Source organism: Somniosus microcephalus, chromosome 8 (genome assembly GCF_052327205.1).
Source record: "Somniosus microcephalus isolate GS21.2 chromosome 8, FLI_Smic_1.0, whole genome shotgun sequence".
In the NCBI taxonomy this organism is placed as follows: domain Eukaryota; kingdom Metazoa; phylum Chordata; class Chondrichthyes; order Squaliformes; family Somniosidae; genus Somniosus; species Somniosus microcephalus.
Window position 1 is genome coordinate 180,557,132 of NC_140994.1, and position 20,421 is coordinate 180,577,552.

Below are 20,421 nucleotides of genomic sequence, written 5' to 3' on the forward strand. Positions count from 1 at the left end.
TGGAGATGGGTCCTGGGCACCATGCTGCTTGAGGAGACTCTCTGAGCCACCTCCCTCCACACTCTTCTGTACTCGCATGGCAAAGGCCTCCTGCCACTCTCTGGGTACAGTATAGATCTTCTGCGCTACACCGCGCCAACCAGAACTGCCAAGGCCCGCTCGCTGAAGCGCTGTGTTCGCTCCCTGGCTCTCTCCATAGTCCTTGGCTGGAAGATTTCGGCACAGGTCTGTCCAGGCCGAGATTCAAGGCTCCAATGAGCAGGGTGTGACTGGAGAGCAAGATCGACCCTCCCCTTTAAGAACTGACCGGCGCCAGTGTGTCTGTGTTCAATCGGTAACTGACAGCACCTGCGCTGTGCCCACGCTCTGAGGTAGTGCCTCATCCTCGGCCTTAGCGCCTTAAGAGAGGTGTGTAGCACCTGATTTAGCGCTCCAATCACCTCCAGGGGCGGTAAAAGCCAAGTTTGCAGTCGGAGGCGATAATTAGCGCCAGGCGCTAAATTTTGGGCACGGCCGATAACGGCGCCCCAAACAGGGCTATACCGAATTTCTCTCCCTGTTCCGGGGATGTGAGCATCGCCGGCAAGGCTAGCATTTATTGCCCATCCCTAATTTCCCTCGAAAAGGTCATGATGAGCCGTTTTCTTGAAAAGGTGGCTTGCTAGTTCATTTCAGAGGGCAGTTAAGAGTCAATGGGGGAGAAATTGGGTATAGCCCCGTTTGGGGCATTAGAATTGGTGCTGCGCAAATTTTTTCGCCAGGCGCAACTTATCGCCACCTTGAGCGATATTGGGCTGCTGCGCCCCTAAAGGTGATTGCAGCGTTGATTCAGGCGCTGCACGGGAGTCTTAAGGCGCTAACCCGGCAGCGCTACTCAATATGTTGGCAGCTGGGCGCAGCGCAGGTGCTGTCAATAATCGATTACCCGAGACATGCTCTTAAAGGGGCGGGTCAATCAGGAGCAGCAGCCACACTCTGCGCCTTGTAGGCCTCAAAATCGGCGCTGTGCTTTCTGTGGCGTTCCAAACTTTGAACATATGGAGAGGGTGAGGCAGAGAGCGGAGCACTTTACCGATGGGGCATTGGATGCTTTGGTTGGCGAAGTGGAGTGCCGGCAAGCTGTGCTGTACCCCGACAATGGCAGGAGGCCTCATCAGAGCGAGTACCGCAGAGCTTGGAGGTAAGTTTGTCAAAGAGTCACCTCAACCAGCGTGGTGGCCAGGACTCCTGTGCAATGCAGGAAGAAGTTCAACGACCTCACTCGGGTCGTTAGGGTGAGTGCCTTTTTCGCCATCTTCTTCATCCCTCCATCTGCACCTGACATTATGGCCAGAGGGTGCACGAAGCCCCAATGGCCATCTGTCAGCCAGCACCCATGGCCCTTTTTGGAAACACACACGCACATTCAGCTCAATGCATAATGGAAGGGCTAATCTACCATGGGGGGCATGTGATGTCAGCTCAATGCATAATGGAAGGGCTAATCTACCATGGGGGGCATGTGATGTCAGCTCAGGCCAGCATGTTTCATCACTTCCCATCCTTTCTCCTGCAGGCCAAGCTGGCCAGGAACCAGAGGGAGCAGCTTCGCACCGGAGGAGGCCCTCCTCAGCTGCAGACACTGACGGACCTGGAGGAACGAGTCCACCAGATTGTTGGAGGCCGGATGACTGGTCCTGTCACCACTGGAGCTGCCGAACCCATTGTGCACAGCGATAGTAAGGTCATCACCTTTTTGAAATCTCTCCTTCCACTTCTTCTCCCCACCAGCATGCTTTTTCACTCTGGACCCATGTCAGAGCATTGCAGCACTCATGCATCCCTTGCTGCCACCCTGTCCTTTCGCTAAAGCCACTTTTCAACCTCCCTGCTTTCAGATGCTGCATCACCAGCTCGGGAGCCGGGCCCTCAAGCTGCCACTGCCACTGACTCCGGAGGCGACGAGCAGGAGGAAGCTGGACCATCCCTGCCACCCTCAGGCAAGCCAGCCCCTCTGCAGACTGGGGAGACTACTTCCCTGGAGGGGAGCTGGGGGGAATGCTCTGAGGAGGAAGCAGTTCCAGGAACCAGCAGGCTGCAGCAACGCAAGGGGGGTACGGAAGCTCGGGGGCCGTCTCCCCGGAGGGCGAGTCAGGCCGCGAGTACTGCTGCACAGAGCGCAGAAGAGGTGCGTTCCCTCGCAGAAATGAGCGCCAAGGCTAGGCTCAGGCACACTGAGCTCATGGCTGCAGTGGCAAGGATGCCTGAATCCATCGAGACACTGGCAAGGAGTGTCCAAGGCTTCGGGGCAGCACAGGCTAGGAGTGCGCAGGACCTCGGGGCAGCACAGGCAAAGAGTGCGCAGGACTTCGGGGCAGCACAGGCAAAGAGTGCGCAGGACTTCGGGGCAGCACAGGCAAAGAGTGCGCAGGACTTTGGGGCAGCACTGGAAAGGACTGTCCAGTACTTCGGGGCATCACTGGAAAGGACTGTCCATGGCTTCAGGGCAGCACTGGAAAGGACTGTCCAGGGCTTGACCGAAGCAGTGGAAGGGACTGTCCCGGCCTTCAGCGAAGCACTGGAAAGGACTGTCCAGGGCTTCACCGAAGCACTGGAAAGGACTGTCCAGGGCTTCACCGAAGCACTGGCACCTGCCACGCCAGTGCTGAGTGCTGCCACGCAGTCACTCGCTGGTCTCATGCAGACGCATATTGAGGCCACATGACCAATGACTGCTGCCACCCTCGCTGGATCAGGCGGGATTACCCGGGGCCCTTGCAGCACCACAGCAGGGCCTCAATCTGTGGACCAGAAGATTGGTGCGCATGCTGCTGTGCTGCCTCGTCAGAGTGCCAGTGTGTCGTTCGACCGGGGAGCTGCTGTCCGCTCTCAGGATGTCAGCATTCCTGATGCCACCGCTGGCACGTCTCCACTGCAGCTGCCACCACCTGCAGGACAGACTGCTTCCACCCATTCACAGTTGGAGCAGTCAGCATCCGGGCCCTCCAAGGCCAGAGGTCGTCCAGGACGTCCCTCAGGGGCATCTGCGCTTTCCGACAGCCAGCAGGCCTCCCCCAGCCTTGATGCAGCCACTGGGGTCCCATTACGGAGGAGCTGCAGGGAGGGAAGGGGCCGATCTCGCAAGAGAAGTAGATCACCATCAAGGGGGAAAGAGTAGAAGGTGCAGCTGAGACATCTTTTTTGTAGAAATCAAGGCCATGGATACTGGTCTGAATGTTAGTAATGTTTTGGATAGTCTCCCGAGTGTGCGAGTCACTTATGTGTTAGTGTGTTACTTTGGCTTTCTGTAGCCATTGCTTTGTCATGTTGGAAGGAAGCACATTTCGCAAAATAAACAACTTTTTTTATTTACATTGGCCATGTCTGATATTTACATTCACTGCCCTTCATAGGCTTTGGGTTATCCGGACGGTTTCATTCCTCCTCATCGAATGGCACCAAGCATTCCGTCAGAGGGGCCTAGAAGCGGCTTGTTATCATCCTCTGACGGACGGCCCTTCCAGTTTGTACCTCCCTCCCGTCTTGGTCCTCCTCCTCCTCCTCCTCCTCCTCCTCCTCCTCCACTGGTGCTTCAATGGCTGGTGGCATTGGCTGGGTGCGTAGGATGGCGAGGTTATGCAGCATGCAACAGACTATGACGAAGTGGGAGACTCGCTCTGGTGAGTACTGCAAGGCGCCTCCGGATTGGTCGAGACAGCGGAACCGCTGCTTCAGCACACCGATTGTGTGCTCCACAATGTTCCTCATCGCCTGACGGCTCGCATTGAAGCGCTCTTCAGCAGGAGTGCTGGGCGAACGGAGCGGCGTCATCAGCCATGGGCACAGAGGATAGCCCTTGTCACCGAGAAGCCAGCCTCCTGGGTGAGCCGGGGCCTCGAATAGGTCTGCAACTGAAGTCTGGCGCAGGATGAAGGCGCCGTGGCTGCTGCCAGGGAACTGCACATTGACTGCGAGGATCAGCTATCGGTGGTCACAGACCAGCTGAACATTCAAGGAATGGAACCCCTTGCGGTTGCGGAACTACTCCGGATTCAAAACAGGCGCTCGCAAAGCCACGTGCGTGCAGTCAATGGTGCCTTGCACCATGGGATAGTCCGCTATTGCTGCGAAGCCCTCTGCGCGCTCCCGCTGCTTCTCCAGTGTCACAGGGAAGGAGATGTACTGCTGCCTCCTTTTAAATAGGGCATCTGTTACTTGACGGATGCAGCAATGCACCGCAAACTGCGATATGTTAGCTATGTCCCCAGTTGCGGCCTGGAAGGAGCCGCTCGCATAGAAATTCAGGGCAACAGTCATCTTGACAGCCACTGACAGAGAGGTCCTGCACCTTATCTGAGGCTGCAGATCTGGCTGAAGCAGGTGGCACAGCTCAGTCACCACCGCCTTTCTGAAGCGCAGCCTTCTAAGACACTGCTCCTCTGACATGTTCAAGTAACAGAACTGCTGTCGGAAAACCCTGGCAGCGTAAGGTCTGGTGTGGCGACGTCTGTTGGCCCTCCTCCGTCTGGCCATTCCTGGCCCTCTCTCCCTGCGTCCCTGTGCCCTTTACAGATGGTTCAGCAGCAGGACGTTCCCCTCCAATGCAGACCCCATAATAATAGCGCACAAGAAATTGTAAACGTTGTGAATGCTCACCAGCTGCAAGGTGATGGTCAGTAGGCTGAAGTTCCTCTGGCCAGCGCTGGCTGACTGGTGCAATGGCTCTCAGAGTGCAGCTCAGCAACTCTGTGAAAATCTCGAGGAAGTTGTGCTCCCAAAATGGCTGCCGCTTTTATACCAGTGCAGTCCCCTTTAAAGAGTGCCCCCCTAGCCCGAGAGCGACTGGGAAACGTTCCAGGTAAGCAGCCCTTATTAGCGCCAGGCGGAACGGAGGGGCGCAACACTGAATTTCCGGTCCGGGGCGCCCAAAAGGCGTTGCACACTGAAATGACGTCATGATCTGCCTGCGCCCACGAGCAGGTGCTAATGTTTAGCGCCGGCGCAAAATGCCCACTCAATATGGGAGGAGGCGCTGGGTTCACTGCGCCCAGCCGAAAATTGGCTACCGCCCCACTTCTTGGCCTCTTTAGGCGTTAATTGGAGGCGCTGCCAACCGAATTTCTCCCCCAATAACTTTGCTGTAGGCCAGACTGGTTAAGGACAACAGATTTCCTTCCCTAAAGGTCATTAGTGAACCAGATGGGTTTTTCCAACAATCCGGTAATTTCATGGTTACCATTACTGATACTAGCTTTTGTTATTCCAGATGTATTTAATTAATTGAATTTTAATTTCCCCAGCTGCTGTGGTGGATTTAGGACTCGTGTCTCTGGATCATTAGTCCAGGCCTGTGGATTACTAGTCCAGTAACATAACCACTATGCTACCGTACCCCGTAGATATTTACAGCAAGTGTCAGTCTTCTACCGAACCAGCCGAATCATTTGTGATGCATGTATGTAGGCAGTCATTCAAATATAAAGACATTGTGGTAGAAATTAGTTTCGGACAGCAGTGCAAAAGGGCTGGAATCACATTGGCAGCCTGTTATACATCCTTCCCATTACTTAGTTCTACTGCAGTCAATGGAATTAAATATCAGGCGGTGTGTATAACGGGGAGCCCATTCGATACATGCCTGTTTTGCACTACTGTCCAAAACGAATTTCCACCCCATTATTTCCACATACCACTAAAGACGGAAGTGTTGTGTAATCCTTGTGCACCAAGAGACAGTCTTTCAAACGTTCAGGAAAAATTATAAATATACCAGTCAATCTCCAATGGCATTGCTCACAGGGAGTCAAGGCCAAATGTATTCTTCAGGTGGAGGGGTTAGAGAGCGGGAGTTTGTTGGCAAGCGGATGTCATTCAGTATCCATTTTAAAGTCATAGGGCTAAACATTCAGGGGCTTTACGCCACCTGTTACCTCCAAAAAATGGCGAAAGACTGGCGGCCACTGGTGGCGGGTCCCACGGTGTCTTCCATTTTGGTCCTCCCCGTTGCGCTGCCAGTAAGTATTAGTGCCCTGCAAAAAAAAATGGAGGATTGGTGAAGTCTGTCGGCGTGCAACAGCGACTTAACCTCACCATGGCCAACTTTGACCCTAGCGCTGAGTTCAGCGCTGGGTCATAACCACGCCAGGGAAACCCAGCGTGTAAAGGGATTGACAGAAGTGCTGTCAGCATCTCTAAAAGTGACTGTCTTGTGTGTGCCTTTGCCTGTCCTACTGATGTCATGCAGTGCTACCCCAGTGGCTGCAGCATGGCTGGTGGAAGGCTGCTGACTTTCAGTGGGGGACACTGCAAATGGCCTTGCTGGTCTACCTTGAGAAGCTGGTGGCTGGGAGTGTCAAATCAATCTTCTTCTTCTCCTTGTTCTTCTTCACTATCCTCTTCCTCTTCTTGGTCACCCACTGGCTGGGCAGGCTGTAGTTATTGGGTGTGTGAAATGAGGAAGGCATAAGGGTAGGGTTGTGGTGAGGGGAGGGTGGGAAAGCAAGAGGTGCATGCGAGAAGGAGGATAATGTATGAGGATACCAGCATCTTGTATCCTTTCAGCCCCACCACTGGCCAAGGGCTCAGCCATGCCCCTGCCAAGAATGGCCTTCACTGTCTCCTCCAAGGGGGTGAGGTGAGGCTAGGAATGAAAGATGCGATTGTTACAGATTGTTGGTAGGTGAGTGATTTGGGCGGAGTCGGGCATTGAGCAGTGTGTAAGGCTAGTGATGAGGTTGGTAGGAGACGGCTTTTGAAAATGCATTCACTGACCTTGACTAGTGGTTTAAGGTCATGAAACTTCTTTGGGCACTGGAGCCAGGTGGTGGGGGTGATACTGCTGGCACTGACAGCCTCAGTGATGTGATCCCACCTTGTTCTTTCTGGAGGGACTCCTGGCCCCTGTGGGTAGAGGACCTCTCTTGCAGTGTTGACCCCCCGCACAAAGCTGGAGTGCTGCATGTGAGACCCTGCGTGCCCCTACCCTGGCTTGCTGAGCCATTTGTGTTAGTGCTGAAGCACTTTTCCCATTTTTTGAGGTTTGGAAGGGAATTCAGTTTTTAGTGCTGAAGAATCCCATTTGGGAATTCTTTTACATGGTAATTTTTTTTGAAAGGCGGTAAGAGCTGAAAGCTGCATTTTTTCACTGCATTATAATTTTTATTAGTTCTGAATGCATTGCCCCTTTAATTCATAGCCCCTTTAATTGCCCACAATGCCTTGCGAACTCCACAGCCTTGCTCCCAGAGGCTGTAAGAAGCAACAACGCCGACTGTGGATGGAAACTTCGGGTTAGAGGCCTCGATTAATGCCACCAGGAGGGCGTTGCACGGTAAGTTAGCGCTGCCCTCCACATTGCCAACCCCCAGTGCAAATTTTTCAACGGTAGCGCTGCGGCCATTTTCGGCGGCCGTTAACTCGAGTTGCTGGTAAGACCGACAATTCTGTGGCACACATGAATTTTTCCCCCGTACATTCTATCCTTATTTTTCTTTTTCCATTATAAATTTTTATGCCCACAATTATAATAACAACTGCCTATGTAACCTTGCCACTTTGTAATTACGCCCTCCTGTCAGTGGTGGCCTTGTAGTGTCTCTTCTGAAGGGAGGGTGTGATTACAGCCTGACATGATTGATATAGACAGCTTTCAATAGAACTGTGGAGATAGGAATTTATAATGGAAGTGTTGACAGGAAATAAGTGCAGGCTTAAGATTTTTAAGGTATTACTAGTCCATCTCTTGTGGTATCGCACTCTTTCTCTCTCTTTCCTGTCTCTGCTGTCTTCATGTTGCTATTTCCCTCTGTGTCTCTCCTCCTTTGGCTTTATGTCTCTTTCTCTTTCCCCTCCCCTTAAATCTTCCTTTGCTTCTCTCTTTTTCTTTTCCTCTTGGTGTGGTGGGGTAAAGGAGCCACCCACAGCTGCAGGCTGCATTTGGGGTTGAGGTTGTGGGGCAAGTATGGCCCCACAGAGGCTTTCTGCTCAACTCTTCCCCTGGTCATGTGTGTTTCTGCACCCTTACTCCTATCATGTTTCCTACTCCTTCATCTTCCCACTACCCAGTCCCCCTTTTATCCCTCACTCCCATTACTACCCCAATCCCGCTTTGAACTAACCACTCACCTGCTTTGTCCTCCTTTCCCCTTTGTTACACTGTCACTCACCTCACTCTTGACCCACCATTCAATCCCTCCCTCCTCCCATTCACTTCTCCCAAGGGCAGGTGGTGAGAGGTCAGAAGCCCTTCACCCTCAACCAGTTTTCCTCCTCACCTCCCACTCCTACTTTACCTTCCTATCTGGTTTTCTCAAGCAGGCTTTATTTGCTTGAAAACGTCAACATTTAAAACAAAAAGAAATCAAATTAGAAGAATGAAAGGAATTGTCTTTCTCTCTATTTCTGCCTTTCTCTTAGTTTCTCCCTCTGTCTCACAGGTATTAAAAATCTGAATCTCTGTCTTACAGCTGTAATCCATTAGCATTTTGTGTCACTAGAACATGTGTGAGATATTTAGTTGGCTTTAGAATTTAACTGGTGATTATTTAATCAAAATTATAATAACTTTACATGGAGAAAGACAAACTTGTTCTTCTCCTCAAATAAAACCAGAAAATGCTGGAAATACTCAGCAGGTCAGGCAGCATCTGTAGAGAGAGATACAGAGTTAATGTTTCAGGTCAATGACCCTTCGTCAGACCTGGAAAAAGTTGGCGATGTAACAGATTTTTAAGCAAGTGTAGGGGCAGGGAGAGGGGGGAGGGGAGGAAAGAACAAAAGGGAAGGACTGTGATAGGATGGAAAGCAGGAGAGATTAAGAGACAAAAGGGATGATGGTGCAAGGCAAAAGGAGATGGGAATAGGACAAGTTAAGAAACAAAAGATGACTCTAGATGAAGTGTAAATGGCAATGGCAGAATGATCAATAGCTGCAATGTGAGAGAGAGAAAAAAAAATGATAGGGGCAGAGGTTATGTTCTTCCCCTCACCTGACTTCACCTCTGATTCCAGTCCATCTTTCACTTTCTAAAGTTTATAGAACGTAAAACAAAGGCTATGGCAGGTGCAGAATCAAAACACTGGCTCTGTTTTTTAAAAAAACGCAACTTCAGAATGAATTTTGCCTCAATAAAGCTTTCAAAATTTGTCCTGTAGAGCCTTTCTTTAAATAATTTTGAAAAACGTTTCAGCAGAAACTGTTAGTAGCCAAAGAAAAAAATCCAACACTCCTCAGCAGATTGAACAATGTCGATACATCCTGGGAAATTATGTACACTGCACATGCTCAGAGTGCACAACTTAAATTCCACTCACAGCATCACAGCTTTAGCCAAAAATATCAAGTCCAACTCAGGCTTTTGGGGGGAGGCTGTGGCCTTCATTGTAAAAACTTTAATGAAGGCATTAAAAGACACAAAAGACAATGCAATGGATATATTTAATCATGTTATTGCAAAATATGTATTTCTTAAAAAAAATTGGACATTGATTACAGTTTCTGCAGAATAAAAATTCAGAAAGCATTTTAAGAGATTGTGGGAACCCAGTAGTCAGATAATGCAACCCAATGGCCAGATTGTGCTATCATAATTATAATTTTACATAGACATTTTCCATTATAAATTTGGACAGAGGAATTTATTAGTATGCAACTGTAAGAATTGTACTTTTAATATAATTATAGGTAGATATATGTATTGGAATAACAAAGTTTCTTTCTGCACTGAATGTTCTTCATCATTTGAGTCTTATACTTGTCTTCAATATTTTTAAAGTTTAACTTATTCAGACTTTAAAGCCATTATGTTGAACCTTCATCAACGTTAGCAGAGTTCCTGTAGCTGACAAAGGTACAGGACAGTAGACCTAAACATGGTGAAGAAAATGCTGGGATTTCTCCCTCCCTACTTCATTCCTGGTTGCAATATTGGAATGGCGGGCCTGTCTGACTAATCCAACGCTATTCTTGCTCGCTTGTGACAGCTTGCTGGGATGGAGATCTGGCACTACAAGTCCCTGCCACCCCACCACTCACCTAATAGCTCCAGAAAACTTGCAGAAAGGCTTAGGGAATTCCTCCCAAAGAGTCAAAAGTACTAAAGACATGAAGAACTTTGAAAACATGCATGTGCACAACTCTGGCCACTGGGTGATTTCTCAGTGTTTTATTCAGCTGAAAATCTGACTATGAATACCCTTCCACAAAGTGAACTCTGCAGAAAAGGCTGTTATGTTTAACTATGTGACTTTTAAGATCTATGCCTTTTAATTATGTTTTATTCATACAGAGTTTATATAGGAACATAAGAACAGGAGTGGGCCATGCAGCCCCTCAAACCTCTTCCACCATTCTATTAGATCATGGCTGATCTGCACCTCAACTCCATTTATCCACCTTTGATCCATATCCCATGATACCCATTCCCAACAAAAATCTATCTATCTCAGTCTTGAAAATTTCAATTGACCCAGCATCCACAGCCTTTTGGCGGAACTAGTTCCAGATTTCCACTACCCCTTGTGTGAAAAACTGCTTCCTGATTTTACTCTTAAATGGCCTAGATCTAATTTTAAGATTATGCCCTCTTGTTCTGGAATCCCTAACCATAGAAAATAGTTACACTCTATCTACTCTATCAAATCCCTTTATCGTTTTAAATTGAAACCAGCAATTAAGCAACATTCACCTGTACTTGGATTGTCTTTTGCATTTGTTTTCGTTGCACAAACGATATCCCTTCACCATCATCATATTACACAAAACAATGAGGTGTTTTTTCTTTCTTCTCATTTGTGAGGAATGACTAGCAGCACATTCGGTGACCACATGATCAATGGCCCATCAGGAATAAGAGCATCATTTGCTCTACAGCTCAATAACTAAACTTTCACGAATATGTTCATGTTCTGACATGAAAACATGAACAAACGCACTGCTTTATGAGGATTTACCCCACATGTGCTGGTTTTATTGAGATAGCTTGGTGATTTAGAGGTACAATATGATGCTGTCTGGATTATTTTAGAAATTTTGCATCCACCCAGAATCTGTCAGACTCCCACTGAATGTTGACCTTTGAGGAGTGAATATCAAAATGACAATCTACAGCTTCCATTAATCCTAATTAGGAGTTTGATGCTATGTACTGTTTTTTGGTCTGCACATGGTACTAACTCAATGATTAGCTACATATCAGACAGTATGGTCTGTTTTTCCTCACCAGTTTCTCCCTTCTGTTCCCCTCCTAAAACCATCAACTTCTTAATGAGGTAAAGTTCCATGGGCAGCAGTCACACCCAGTAACATACTCAAATGGTTTTTATTCATGTGTGACAAATGAGTATCCGCAGGTTATTTGACCACAGGAATCTCACTCCTGTGCTGCCACTCCAGCTACCCGTTCTCTTTCCTATACTGTCGCTACAGCTCCTTGCGGTACCTCCAGTTGTGTCACTCCAGCTCCCTGCGGTACCTCCACTCCTGTCAGTCCAGCTCCCTGCAGTACCTCCACTCCCTGTCACTCCAGCTCCTTGCGGTACCTCCACGCCCTGTCACTCCAGCTCCCTGCGGTACCTCCACTCCTGTCACTCCAGCTCCCTGCAGTACCTCCACTCCCTGTCACTCCAGCTCCTTGCGGTACCTCCACGCCCTGTCATTCCAGCTCCCTGCGGTACCTCCACTCCTGTCACTCCAGCTCCCTGCAGTACCTCCACTCCCTGTCACTCCAGCTCCTTGCGGTACCTCCATGCCCTGTCACTCCAGCTCCCTGCACCTCCACTCCTGTCACTCCAGCTCCTTGCGGTACCTCCACTCCCTGTCGCTCCAGCTCCTTGCGGTACCTCCATGCCCTGTCACTCCAGCTCCCTGCAGTACCTCCACTCCTGTCACTCCAGCTCCCTGCAGCACCTCCACTCCTGTCACTCCAGCTCCCTGCGGTACCTCCACTCCCTGTCACTCCAGCTCCCTGCGGTACCTCCATGCCCTGTCACTCCAGCTCCCTGCGGTACCTCCACTCCTGTCACTCCAGCTCCCTGCGGTACCTCCACTCCTGTCACTCCAGCTCCCTGCGGTACCTCCACTCCTGTCACTCCAGCTCCCTGCGGTGCCTCCACTCCTGTCACTCCAGCTCCCTGCGGTACCTCCACTCCTGTCACTCCAGCTCCCTGCGGTACCTCCACTCCCTGTCACTCCAGCTCCCTGCGGTACCTCCACTCCTGTCACTCCAGCTCCCTGCGGTACCTCCACTCCTGTCACTCCAGCTCCCTGCGGCACCTCCACTCCTGTCACTCCAGCTCCCTGCGGTACCTCCACTCCCTGTCACTCCAGCTCCCTGCGGTACCTCCACTCCCTGTCACTCCAGCTCCCTGCTGTACCTCCACTCCCTGTGACTCCAGCTTCCTGCAGTACCTCTACTCCTGTGACTCCAGCTCCCTGCGGTACCTCCACTCCTGTCACTCCAGCTCCGTGCTGTACCTACACTCCCTGTCACTCCAGCTCCCTGCACCTCCACTCCTGTCACTCCAGCTCCCTGCGGTACCTCCACTCCCTGTCACTCCAGCTCCTTGCGGTACCTCCACTCACTGTCACTCCAGCTCCCTGCGGTACCTCCACTCCTGTCACTCCAGCTCCCTGCAGCACCTCCACTCCCTGTCACTCCAGCTCCTTGCGGTACCTTCACTCCTGTCACTCCAGCTCCCTGCGGTACCTCCACTCCTGTCACTCCAGCTCCCTGCGGTACCTCCACTTCTGTCACTCCAGCTCCCTGCGGTACCTCCACTCCCTGTCACTCCAGCTCCCTGCGGTATATCCAATCCTGTCACTCCAGCTCCCTGCGGTACCTCCACTCCTGTCACTCCAGCTCCCTGCTGTACCTCCACTCCTGTCACTCCAGCTCCCTGCGGTACCTCCACTCCTGTCACTCCAGCTCCCTGCGGTACCTCCACTCCTGTCACTCCAGCTCCCTGCGGTACCTCCACTCCCTGTCACTCCAGCTCCCTGTGGTACCTCCACTCCTGTCACTCCAGCTCCCTGCACCTCCACTCCTGTCACTCCAGCTCCCTGCGGCACCTCCACTCCTGTCACTCCAGCTCCCTGCGGTACCTCCACTCCCTGTCACTCCAGCTCCCTGCGGTACCTCCACTCCTGTCACTCCAGCTCCCTGCGGTACCTCCAGTCCTGTCACTCCAGCTCCCTGCGGTACCTCCACTCCTGTCACTCCAGCTCCCTGCGGTACCTCGAGTCCTGTCACTCCAGCTCCCTGCAGTACCTCCACTCCTGTCACTCCAGCTCCCTGCAGCACCTCCACTCCCTGTCACTCCAGCTCCCTGCGGTATCTCCACTCCTGTCACTCCAGCTCCCTGCACCTCCACTCCTGTCACTCCAGCTCCCTGCGGTACCTCCACTCCTGTCACTCCAGCTCCCTGCGGTACCTCCACTCCTGTCACTCCAGCTCCCTGCGGTACCTCCACTCCTGTCACTCCAGCTCCCTGCGGTACCTCCACTCCCTGTCACTCCAGCTCCCTGCGGTACCTCCACTCCTGTCACTCCAGCTTCCTGCGGTACCTCCACTCCTGTCACTCCAGCTCCCTGCGGTACCTCCATTCCTGTCACTACAGCTCCCTGCGGTACCTCCACTCCTGTCACTCCAGCTCCCTGCGGTACCGCCACTCCTGTCACTCCAGCTCCCTGCGGTACCTCCACTCCCTGTCACTCCAGCTCCCCGCGGTACCTCCACTCCTGTCACTCCAGCTCCCTGCGGTACCTCCACTCCTGTCACTCCAGCTCCCTGCGGTACCTCCACTCCTGTCACTCCAGCTCCCTGCGGTACCTCCACTCCTGTCACTCCAGCTCCCTGCTGTACCTCCTCTCCTGTCACTCCAGATCTCTGCGGTACCTCCACTCCTGTCACTCCAGCTCCCTGCGGTACCTCCACTCCTGTCACTCCAGCTCCCTGCGGTACCTCCACTCCTGTCACTCCAGCTCCCTGCGGTACCTCCACTCCTGTCACTCCAGCTCCCTACAGTACCTCCACTCCCTGTCACTCCAGCTCCCTGCACCTCCACTCCTGTCACTCCAGCTCCATGCGGTACCTCCACTCCCTGTCACTCCAGCTCCCTGTGGTACCTCCACTCCTGTCACTCCAGCTCCCTGCACCTCCACTCCTGTCACTCCAGCTCCCTGCGGTACCTCCAGTCCTGTCACTCCAGCTCCCTGCGGTACCTCCACTCCTGTCACTCCAGCTCCCTGCGGTACCTCCAGTCCTGTCACTCCAGCTCCCTGCAGTACCTCCACTCCTGTCACTCCAGCTCCCTGCAGCACCTCCACTCCCTGTCACTCCAGCTCCCTGCGGTATCTCCACTCCTGTCACTCCAGCTACCTGCACCTCCACTCCTGTCACTCCAGCTCCCTGCGGTACCTCCACTCCTGTCACTCCAGCTCCCTGCGGTACCTCCACTCCTGTCACTCCAGCTCCCTGCGGTACCTCCACTCCTGTCAGTCCAGCTCCCTGCGGTACCTCCACTCCCTGTCACTCCAGCTCCCTGCGGTACCTCCACTCCTGTCACTCCAGCTTCCTGCGGTACCTCCACTCCTGTCACTCCAGCTCCCTGCGGTACCTCCACTCCTGTCACTACAGCTCCCTGCGGTACCTCCACTCCTGTCACTCCAGCTCCCTGCGGTACCGCCACTCCTGTCACTCCAGCTCCCTGCGGTACCTCCACTCCCTGTCACTCCAGCTCCCCGCAGTACCTCCACTCCTGTCACTCCAGCTCCCTGCGGTACCTCCACTCCTGTCACTCCAGCTCCCTGCAGTACCTCCACTCCTGTCACTCCAGCTCCCTGCGGTACCTCCACTCCTGTCACTCCAGCTCCCTGCTGTACCTCCTCTCCTGTCACTCCAGCTCTCTGCGGTACCTCCACTCCTGTCACTCCAGCTCCCTGCGGTACCTCCACTCCTGTCACTCCAGCTCCCTGCGGTACCTCCACTCCTGTCACTCCAGCTCCCTGCGGTACCTCCACTCCTGTCACTCCAGCTCCCTACAGTACCTCCACTCCCTGTCACTCCAGCTCCCTGCACCTCCACTCCTGTCACTCCAGCTCCATGCGGTACCTCCACTCCCTGTCACTCCAGCTTCCTGCACCTCCACTCCTATCACTCCAGCTCCCTGCAGCACCTCCACTCCCTGTCACTCCAGCTCCCTGCGGTACCTCCACTCCTGTCACTCCAGCTCCCTGCTGTACCTACACTCCCTGTCACTCCAGCTCCCTGCACCTCCACTCCTGTCACTCGAGCTCCCTGCGGTACCTCCACTCGCTGTCACTCCAGCTCCTTGCGGTACCTCCACTCCCTGTCACTCCAGCTCCCTGCGGTACCTCCACTCCTGTCACTCCAGCTCCCTGCAGCACCTCCACTCCCTGTCACTCCAGCTCCTTGCGGTACCTCCACTCCTGTCACTCCAGCTCCCTGCGGTACCTCCACTCCTGTCACTCCAGCTCCCTGCGGTACCTCCACTCCTGTCACTCCAGCTCCCTGCGGTACCTCCACTCCTGTCACTCCAGCTCCCTGCGGTACCTCCACTCCTGTCACTCCAGCTCCCTGCGGTATATCCACTCCTGTCACTCCAGCTCCCTGCGGTACCTCCACTCCTGTCACTCCAGCTCCCTGCTGTACCTCCACTCCTGTCACTCCAGCTCCCTGCGGTACCTCCACTCCTGTCACTCCAGCTCCCTGCGGTACCTCCACTCCTGTCACTCCAGCTCCCTGCGGTACCTCCAGTCCTGTCACTCCAGCTCCCTGCGGTACCTCCACTCCTGTCACTCCAGCTCCCTGCGGTACCTCCAGCCCTGTCACTCCAGCTCCCTGCGGTACCTCCACTCCTGTCACTCCAGCTCCCTGCAGCACCTCCACTCCCTGTCACTCCAGCTGCCTGCGGTACCTCCACTCCTGTCACTCCAGCTCCCTGCACCTCCACTCCTGTCACTCCAGCTCCCTGTGGTACCTCCACTCCCTGTCACTCCAGCTCCCTGCGGTACCTCCACTCCTGTCACTCCAGCTCCCTGCGGTACCTCCACTCCTGTCACTCCAGCTCCCTGCGGTACCTCCACTCCCTGTCACTCCAGCTCCCTGCGGTACCTCCACTCCTGTCACTCCAGCTCCCTGCGGTACCTCCACTCCTGTCACTCCAGCTCCCTGCTGTACCTCCTCTCCTGTCACTCCAGCTCCCTGCGGTACCTCCACTCCTGTCGCTCCAGCTCCCTGCACCTCCACTCCTGTCGCTCCAGCTCCCTGCGGTACCTCCACTCCTGTCACTTCAGCTCCCTGCGGTACCTCCACTCCTGTCACTCCAGCTCCCTGCGGTACCTCCACTCCTGTCACTCCAGCTCCCTGCTGTACCTACACTCCCTGTCACTCCAGCTCCCTGCGGTACCTCCACTCCCTGTCACTCCAGCTCCCTGCGGTACCTCCACTCCCTGTCACTCCAGCTCCCTGCGGTACCTCCACTCCTGTCACTCCAGCTCCCTGCGGTACCTCCACTCCCTGTCGCTCCAGCTCCCTGCGGTACCTCCACTCCCTGTCACTCCAGCTCCCTGCAGTACCTCCACTCCTGTCACTCCAGCTCCCTGCGGAACCTCCACTCCTGTCACTCCAGCTCCCTGCGGTACCTCCACTCCTGTCACTCCAGCTCCCTGCGGCACCTCCACTCCTGTCACTCCAGCTCCCTGCGGTACCTCCACTCCTGTCACTCCAGCTCCCTGCAGCACCTCCACTCCTGTCACTCCAGCTCCCTGCGGTACCTCCACTCCTGTCACTCCAGCTCCCTGCGGTACCTCCACTCCCTGTCACTCCAGCTCCCTGTGGTACCTCCACTCCCTGTCACTCCAGCTCCCTGCGGTACCTCCACTCCTGTCACTCCAGCTCCCTGCGGTACCTCCACTCCTGTCACTCTAGCTCCCTGTGGTACCTCCACTCCTGTCACTCCAGCTCCCTGTAACACCTCCACTCCTGTCACTCCAGCTACCTGTGGTATATCCACTCCTGTCACTCCAGCTCCCTGCGGTACCTCCACTCCTGTCACTCCAGCTCCCTGCGGTACCTCCACTCCTGTCACTCCAGCTCCCTGCGGTACCTCCACTCCTGTCACTCCAGCTCCCTGTGGTACCTCCACTCCTGTCACTCCAGCTCCCTGCGGTACCTCCACTCCTGTCACTCCAGCTCCCTGCAACACCTCCACTCCCTGTCACTCCAGCTCCCTGCGGTACCTCCACTCCTGTCACTCCAGCTCCCTGCGGTACCTCCACTCCTGTCACTCCAGCTCCCTGTGGTATATCTACTCCTGTCACTCCAGCTCCCTGCTGTACCTCCACTCCTGTCACTCCAGCTCCCTGCGGTACCTCCACTCCTGTCACTCCAGCTCCCTGCGGTACCTCCACTCCTGTCACTCCAGCTCCCTGCACCTCCACTCCTGTCACTCCAGCTCCCTGCGGTACCTCCACTCCTGTCACTCCAGCTCCCTGCAGCACCTCCACTCCTGTCACTCCAGCTCCCTGCGGTACCTCCACTCCTGTCACTCCAGCTCCCTGTGGTATATCTACTCCTGTCACTCCAGCTCCCTGCTGTACCTCCACTCCTGTCACTCCAGCTCCCTGCGGTACCTCCACTCCTGTCACTCCAGCTCCCTGCAGCACCTCCACTCCTGTCACTCCAGCTCCCTGCGGTACCTCCACTCCCTGTCACTCCAGCTCCCTGCGGTACCTCCACTCCTGTCACTCCAGCTCCCTGTGGTACCTCCACTCCTGTCACTCCAGCTCCCTGCAGTACCTCCACTCCTGTCACTCCAGCTCCCTGCGGTACCTCCACTCCTGTCACTCCCGCTTCCTGCGGTACCTCCACTCCCTGTCACTCCAGCTCCCTGCGGTACCTCCAGTCCCTGTCACTCCAGCTCCCTGCTGTACCTTCAGTTCTGTCGCTCCCTGTGATGCCTCTAGTATTGTTGCTCTAGCTCTATGCTTTCTTCCCTACTCAACGAGGTACAGTAGCATTGTGGTTATGTTATTAGACTAGTATTCCAGAGGCCTGAACTAATGAATTCAAATCCCACCACGGGAGCTGGAGAATTTAATAAAAGCTGTCATAAAAACCCATCTGGTTCACTAATGTCGTTTAGGGAAGGAAATCTGCCATCTTTACTCGGTCTGGCTCCAAACCAACAACAGCGTGGTTGACTCTTAAATGGCCTAGCAAGCCACTCAGTTGTATCAAAACCGCTACAAAAAAACTAAGAATAAAACCAGTGGATCACCCAGCTCTGGATTCAGATACTGCAAAGGCATGCCCAGCCCAGACTTGTACCAAAATAGATAAGCATATGAGGGAGAAAGGAATAAAGGGTTATGCTGATAGAGTTAGATGAGGAAAGACGGGAGGAGGCTCGAGTGGAGCATAAATGCCAGCATGGACTCGAATGGCTTGTTACTGTGCTGTATATCCTATGCAAGAGCAGGAGCAGAAGTAGGCCATACGGCCCTTCGAGCCTGCTCCGTCATTCAATAAGATCATGGCTGATCATCGGCCTCTACTCCACTTTCCCGCCCGATCTATGATTCCCCTAGAGTCCAAAAATCTATCTATCTTAGTCTTGAATATACTCAAAGACTCAACATTCACAGCCCTCTGGGGCAGAGAATTCCAAAGATTCACAACCCTCTGAGTGAAGAAATTCCTCCTCATCTCAGTCTTAAATGGCCTACCCCTTATCCTGAGACTATGCTCCCTAGTTCTAGACACTCCAGCCAGGGGAAACAACCTCTCAGCATCTACCCTGTCAATCCCCTTCAGAATCTTGTATGTTTCAATGAGATCACCTCTCATTCTTTTAAACTCCAGAGAGTATAGGCACAATCTCTCATCATAGGACAGCTCTCTCATCCCAGGAATCAATCTAGTGAACCTTCGCTGCACCGCCTCCAAGGCAAGTATATCGTTATTTAGATAAGGATACCAGAACTGTGCACAGTACTCCAAGGCCCTGTACAATTGTAGCAAGACGTCCTTACTCCTATACTCAAACCCCTTGCAATAAAGGCCAACATGCCATTTGCCTTCCTTATTGCTTGCTGTACCTGCATGCTAGCTTTCTGTGTTTCTTGCACGAGGACACCCAAATCTCTGAACACCAACATTTGAAAGTTTCTCACCATTTAAAAAATATTCTGTTTTTCTATTCTTCCTACCAAAGTGAATAACCTCACATTTCCCTACATTATAAATAGCTGAGGCCCCAACACTGATCCTTGCGGCACCCCACTAGTTACAGCCTGCCAACATGAAAACGATCCGTTTATCCCTACTCTCTGTTTTCTGTCCGTTAACCAACCCTCTATCCATGCTACTGTAGCGGTTAAAGTAGATCGCCACTAAATAAGAGAGTTTGACTTCGACGAACTATTAACAAGTTATTTATTTACAGGAACAGACTAATTACATCAGGTAAGATGGCAGGTAAGATGGCTGACTGTAGGAGCACCGTGGTATAGGTCTTGTCCCAGCGGGGACTCCACGAGGAATTAGTTCGCAGTCCTGTGGAGAGCGTGATGACGTCATCACGCTCTGCTGTGTGTTCCCGCGCTTTGGGCGTCACGTGACCGCGTCGTGATGTCAGCACGTTCGCGTGCGCTTAGGCGGTCCCGTGACCTGCGCCGTTGCTTCGGTGCATCTCCCCGGTACGGAGGCTGGCCGTTGAGGCCGAGGTCGCGAAGCCAGGCTGTGCCGGTGCTTGCCACGGGAGCGGGAGATCACGTCGCTCCCGTCGGCTGGCCGATGCGGCCGAAGTTGCGGTTGCCGGGCTGTGCTGGCGGCCGTCTTGGAAGACCGAGTCGGGCCGGCGGCCGGCGCGCATGTGTCACGTGATGCATGACGTCAGCGCGTTAGGTCACCTTTTAAAGGGGCAACGGCCCAACAGGTAAGTTAAAGGGGCAACAGCCCCAACAGATAAGTTATACATACATAAGTAAGTTAAGTACATACAGTTAGGTAAGTTAAAGGGAATTATGTGTCTCAATGTAAAGGACAACCCGTGGGACCGCTACACAGGCCCCCCCAGAATTCACTTTAACGAAAGTCCAAGGATGAGATGGTCTGACGAGCTGGTGATGCTGTCTCGGCTTGGTAGGGGAGGTATAAAAATACTGCTCGTTAGCGGATCCTTGCGCGCGTCATGGCGAATAAAACATATCCGTCAGGCGAAGGACCATAGTAATGTGCGAAACAGCAGGCCTTGTCAGAGTGACGGGCAGGTTGGGCGGACGCGGGCGATGTCTCCGTTGGCTGGTGAGCGAAACCTTCGAGAGGCTGGAACGCACGGAACGGTGCGTGCCATAGTGCTACGACGTGAACACAACGGAGGGTGAAGAGTTGCTGCGTTGATCAGTGATCGGTGAGGCTAGCA